Here is a 6,000-nt window from a genome sequence, read left to right as displayed (position 1 = left end):
CATGTAACTAGCTTGTTTCCACATTTGCTCCTTTTGTCAGAACCTATCAATCTCCGTATGGCTTATCTTGTGCTAATTCAGTTTTCAATCGGAATTGTTGCACCGTGTGCATTTTTAGATTCCAGGCTTTACCTGAATGGCAAAAATGGGAAAGCAAATACTGTGATCCAACTTGGTTTTGTTATTAAAAAACTAAAAGTAGTCGCCCTACAAGAAATTGTTTGTACCCCCTGTACATTTGCTCCATGTACTGAGTATGGTCAGAACAGTTACCAAAGCACAAGACAGTCTAAAATTTACGAAAAAAATGCTTCATTATTGTGGTCGAAAATCGAACAGGAAGGCCTCAAGGAGGACCGAGTGATCCAAAACGAATTCTCTGCCAAAGATTTGCTGGAGCTATATACTTCTGCAGCAGTCACATTAGGCACTTGGCAGTTAGTTCAGATAAGACTAGCGGCTTAAACTGGGCTTAAACAGCAAACTAGAGACAACAAGGAAATGGTAAATGACGAGTAGAATCATGCCGTTGGATACACTTGGGCACTCCTGAACCGTCGGTGAACCTTGAGTGAAGGCGGCAAAGCAAGCGATGCTTTTCTCCTGTTTTGGTCAGCTTCAAATTTAAAGTGTGTTCTGAATGTTCAGAAGTTCCAGAATCCATAAACTAGACAACACTTGAATAAATATTCTTTTCTTATTTCAGTTAAGTTTTCTCACCTTCCTATATGGATCAGGATTCATTCAATGGTGCGAGATGATGTTGTTTGTTATCTAGAAAGTGCAGGGGGGTTTGGTGGATTGGATAGAACAAAATTTTATTTATAATTGAGATCTCCAACTCATTTAGTTGAATGGTACTCCCTCCGATCCAAAATCACGGCACTTATTTTTGATCGGAGGGAGTGTATAATCACTCCGTAAAATGGTTTCCCCATGGCCACCTGAACACATCTATTTGGCATGTAATGTAAAAAAGTACCAAGGGTCACATTACACGAGTTCTGAACAAAATTAGATTAGCACTCCTTGCCGCTTTCTCACCTTCTTCATGTGTATCCTGAGCATGACTTGTAACAAAGTGAGCAAATGAGTTATGAGGGGGTATCCATGATTCCCATGAAAATAAAACTAAGTCTTCTTTCGGTCTAACATTAGGAATGCTAGCAATTACCCAGATGTTTCACTTGGCGATTCCTTCTTGATTGAAACATTAACTGTATGGCGTGTTGTGCTAAGTGGAGTCCAATATGTCAATCCTCTTCCTCATCCTCGTCTGATTCCACCAAGGACGCTGTCGGAGTCTTCGTCTTCTAATTCAGACTTGGGCTCAGCAGCAGAAGGCTCGTACCCCTGGTCTGATTCCTTTGTTTCCTCTGCCCCGGAATCGCTTGCCTCCATGTTCAGGAACTCCCAGCCACCATCGTCAACAAACTTCTGAGGATCATCAATGATGGTCTTCAGGATAGGACGCCAGTTCAGATACAGCCTGCTCTCATAGTACTTGAGATCGGTGGTGTCAACCCACTCCTTTATCGCGTCAAGTGAGGTTGACTGGATGGAGTCGATGCGGAGAACATCCTTCTTGAAGTCGTTGAACACGATAGCCATGTCAAATTTCTTTGTTCCAAAGCCCACCCTCTCCAGATTAACAATCTCTATCTCACCCAGGGTCACCACTAGGAAAGGAGTCTCAATTAGCTCAACCAAACAAGTTGAAGTTGGAATGATGAAAGCTGAAGCTTTATACGGAACCCCATGGAATCCAAGCTCTCTAAGAGGGATATGGAACTCCAGATCAAGCCCCTTGAACTGTGGTTGCGACCAGTGGTCATTAACCTTGTTGATATAGTTCTGGAACTCCATGGTTGATTCTGTTCTTCCGGTCCCTCTCACGCCGCTCTTCTTCAATCTCATCAGGATCAAGGGCTGATCTCCTTCTGCCACCAACAGTTTGAACAACATCCATCACTTCAACATGATATGATTGTGCAATGGATATGTAGGAGGGTAATCATTTCTTTCTCTGCCGGCTGGAAAAAAACATATGTTCTATATTCCCGTACATGATATCCATACGCTCATCAGCCCTTGAAGTAGAACATCTGAAACCATTAACATGGGCCTGAAGAGTTCCTGTCAGCTTTCTCCCACGACCACCAAATGCAGGCCGTATCCACACATCATTAAGCCTCATTTGCTTTGTTTTGGTGCTTTGATTGCTGGAGTTTCTCCTGAGTAACAAGGGTGCTTGCTTGCTGGAGTTTCTCCTGAGTAACAAGGGTGGCCCTCTCTGGCTCCCTTGAAGCTACTTGCCTCCTCAATGTTTTGATCTGCTGCACAACTTCACTGCTATGCCATGGATCCTTTGAGCGTAATGTAATCATTTTCAAGTAGATAGCTCCTTGAGCCTTGTCAAACATTTGAGAATGGCATGCCAGGTACTCCCTCCGTTCCGAATTACTTGTCGCTCAAATGGATGTATCTAGCATCAAAATAGTGTTAGATACATCCACTTGAGCGACAAGTAATTCAGAACGGAGGGAGTACATTAAAGAAAATGCGGATAGTGCAGGTGCGGTTGCCCTAGTGGCTTGTCACACTCTTAACAGTAGAAACATGGAAAGGGATCATGCTGCCATAAATAGGTAAGAGAACACCTTCATTCCTCTGATCCACCTGTATCACCAACTCTCTCGAATAGGGCACATCATTCACATTCTTTTATGCAGCAAGCTCATTTGAAGACCTAGAAGGAAGAACCAGAACCACCCCCATCAAGCCTTCTAGAAGTCTCTGCATTCTTTTGACGAGCCAGTTCAGCCTGGTGCTGTCTCTGGAGCTCTTCCTTGGACATCCATCTCCGGGTTGTCTGATCGAAGTGTCGCCATGGATGGTAGTGCTTCCAGGCTATTTGACTCAACCTAAGCCCGCTCCGGCTTCGGAACTTCCTCCTCATCATTAAATGAATAGGCAACATCTTTAACAGCCTTGGAGCAATTGGTCAAGATCTCTGCAGTCTTGTCACTAACTTAAGCTGTATCAGCTAATAACTTAAAGAACTGCTTTGTCTTCTCATTGTTTGTTTCTGCCTGTATATTACTCAAACACTGCAACTGCAGCCTTAAAAACTGCAGACATCTGATTGCCTGGTTTACATGCTGCTAAAGCAGCTTCCTGGGCTTTCAAAAGTGTCTAATACGCCCTACTCTCTGCTGGGGTAGTATCTACCAGAAATGTTCTGGCAACATTGGAACAGTAGTTACTGTACCTGGACCCAGTTGCGCAGATGATGATACTTGCAGGATCATAGTAGAGATAATCATCATTGCTGGAGGCACCTGGCCTAAGATCAAACTTCCCTCCACTTTAGAAGACAGGAGGGTAGCATATATCAATATTTTCAGGCTTCAACTTCTCCTTGGCCTTCAAAGGATCAATAATAACCTTCTCTGTGTCATACATCAATGACAAGTGTGAGACTTTTCTCTCCTCATCAATAACCTTCTCCATGGTCGGTACCACAAAGTTTTTCATTAGAGATGAAGTTAGGCAAGCAGTCTTTTTCACACATATGATCTTTGTGGCACCTTCGACGGCAAAAATCTCAGGAAACCCGTGTGTTACGTCTGCAAGTTGTACACAGATCCAACAGATAACTTTTCTGCCCATGTTTCAAGGAGCTTACCCTGAGGTGCCTCTTTTGCAATGTGACCAACAACTTAAGTGTCAGATTTCGACTGAGCACAAACAGCACGCAGTATTATCATCCATCAGGTCAATGCCATCCCCATTCTTGCTTTTCACATGCAAGACAATATCAGAACCAAAACAGCCTCATTTGCAGCAGCATCCTTGATGGTTCCAATGAGATTTTGCTTTCTTCTGGCTGCATAAGAAATGTATCTGCTTCTGCATGAAGACAATTATGGTTTCTGGAAATTCATCATATCCAAGTAACCAAACATCCAGAGCTGTGGATTTCAAATGACGGAGATCCTCAGAAGGAGACGGAGTCGCAATTGCAATGGCATCAGAAGAAGCCCAAAGATCAGACTTATTTTCGTTCCAATGGTCATAAAACACGCTAAGCCGCCTACTGAAGGTCTCTAGATTGATTGTATGGGCTGCTCCTGAGCCTAATTTTTCTTTACTATTATCTGCCATCTGTACCATGAAGCCAACTGCAGGAAAATTGATGATACTTAGCTAGTGCAATCGTCTGAAAAATACCAGTTACAGGCTTTGGTATGCATGTAGCTAAAACTTTTTATAAGCTAGCTAGTAGTAAAATGAGAATCAACGGCATCAAATTCATAGCACTGACAAAACGGGTGACATTTACGTACGTGGTCTAGAGCCTTATACAAATGCTTTTGCTTAGATATTATGATGATTTTTTTCATGGCTTGCGTTCTCGATGACAAGACACAGCAAGCAGATGTAGGCCAGAAGATGATGATGGTTTAACCTTTGTATGCAGCCTGCCAGGAATACCAAAATCATCGAGCTTTACCTGCTTTGCAATCGAGGTGACCATTTTGTGGAGAGAGAGAGGAAAAAGAAAAGTAATGTGAAGATGAGAAAAGTTTTGGAGTGGAGAAATGCTTGCTGGATGCTAGAGATGGAGATGAACACCATAGTCTATTTTGAACAGTTTGATGTGTCAGCTTGTTATTTTGATTTTTCTGATTCAATTTTGTCTGCATATATGTATTCTAGGTCCATGCATGCATGTTTTGAATTTTGAGTCGTCTTTGCTTAGCAGATGATACATACATAGATAGATAGAAACACCTCAAGGTCATTGCTTATATATGATGACACATAATAATGGCAAGAGTAAAAAGAAGGGGCGGCAAATAATTCAAGGTCGGTCAACATTGGTTAATAATGCATATGATAGATGATGGTTTGCCCTCCCGTGCGGGCGGAGCCATGGTGGTGCCTATCACACGACCCGGTTGGATCGACCTCAAGGGGGGGCTAGCGTGCAAGGGCAAAATCACACGAGCAAAGCTGGGGGCATTCAGAAGTGTCCATCAGTGTACAATGTAGATAGCTCTATTACATTCAGAAGTGCAATAAAAATACAAAGGGATGGGAAAAATAGAGACTGATGAATGAATACAAATTAGGACTTTGGCAAAAATGAATGGAATTCCAGCGTGAACATTCTGATAATTAAATTGAGAAAAATAAGCTCACTCACGAGAGTGCAGCACTACATATATAGATTTGTAACTCTATATATTGATCAATAGCGACAAGAAGAAATAAAAGATACTGCTGCTGCTTGTTCACTCCATCAAAAATCTAATCTTCTTGGAGTGTGCAGCAGCTCTGAAGCTTGATCGGTTTGAAGCAAAAGTTCTGTATATCCTCCAGGGATCACTGGAATAAAAATGGTCGAGGGGTCCCCGTTAAACATATTATTTGCAAGGATAGGCATTGTAGAATTAGAACCTGTGCCTGCCTCCGAATATCCCTGCTTCACAATAAGACGGAAACTATTTATAACTGTTGTGGTAGAATTAAATTGCCCGAAATATGCTCAAGAATTTCAATATTTGTTCCCTTCTATTCAAAAAATGTTCGCAATTTAAAAACCAATTATCGATTACCATTCTTAGTTTAGAATTTCAAATTTAAAAATGTTTACCTTTATTTTACAAATTCAGAAACTATTAGTGAATTTCAAAAAATGTTCCCACTTTTAAAATTGGTTCCCAAATTCGGAAAATGTTCATGTTTTCAGAAAATTCGAAAATGGAAATTTTTTTGGCAATTGCAGAAATTTTCCCACTTTAAAAATTTGTTCACAGTCCGAAAAGTTTTCAAAATTTGTTCAAAAATTCAAATAATGTTTGGGAATTTTAATTTTAAATTTCCTTCACAAATTCGATTTTTTCATGTTTTCAAGATTTAGAATTTTTTGTCGGGAATTTCAGAAAATGTTTGCATTTTGAATTTTTGTCACAAATTCAGATAATATTCGTG

The 6,000-nt window shown here is 41.1% G+C and overlaps 1 pseudogene; it reads right to left on the bottom strand.

Annotated features, from left to right (window-relative positions):
- Positions 1–1,253: 1,253 nt before the first annotated feature.
- LOC125517068 (FACT complex subunit SPT16-like) lies at positions 1,254–4,805 on the bottom strand (annotated as a pseudogene).
- Positions 4,806–6,000: the final 1,195 nt, after the last annotated feature.

Source organism: Triticum urartu, chromosome 6A (assembly GCF_056163025.1).
Source record: "Triticum urartu cultivar PI428250 chromosome 6A, HENAU_Tu73, whole genome shotgun sequence".
Lineage (NCBI taxonomy): Eukaryota > Viridiplantae > Streptophyta > Magnoliopsida > Poales > Poaceae > Triticum > Triticum urartu.
Note: the sequence above shows the minus strand (reverse complement) of the source record. Positions and strands in the feature narration are given on the sequence as shown.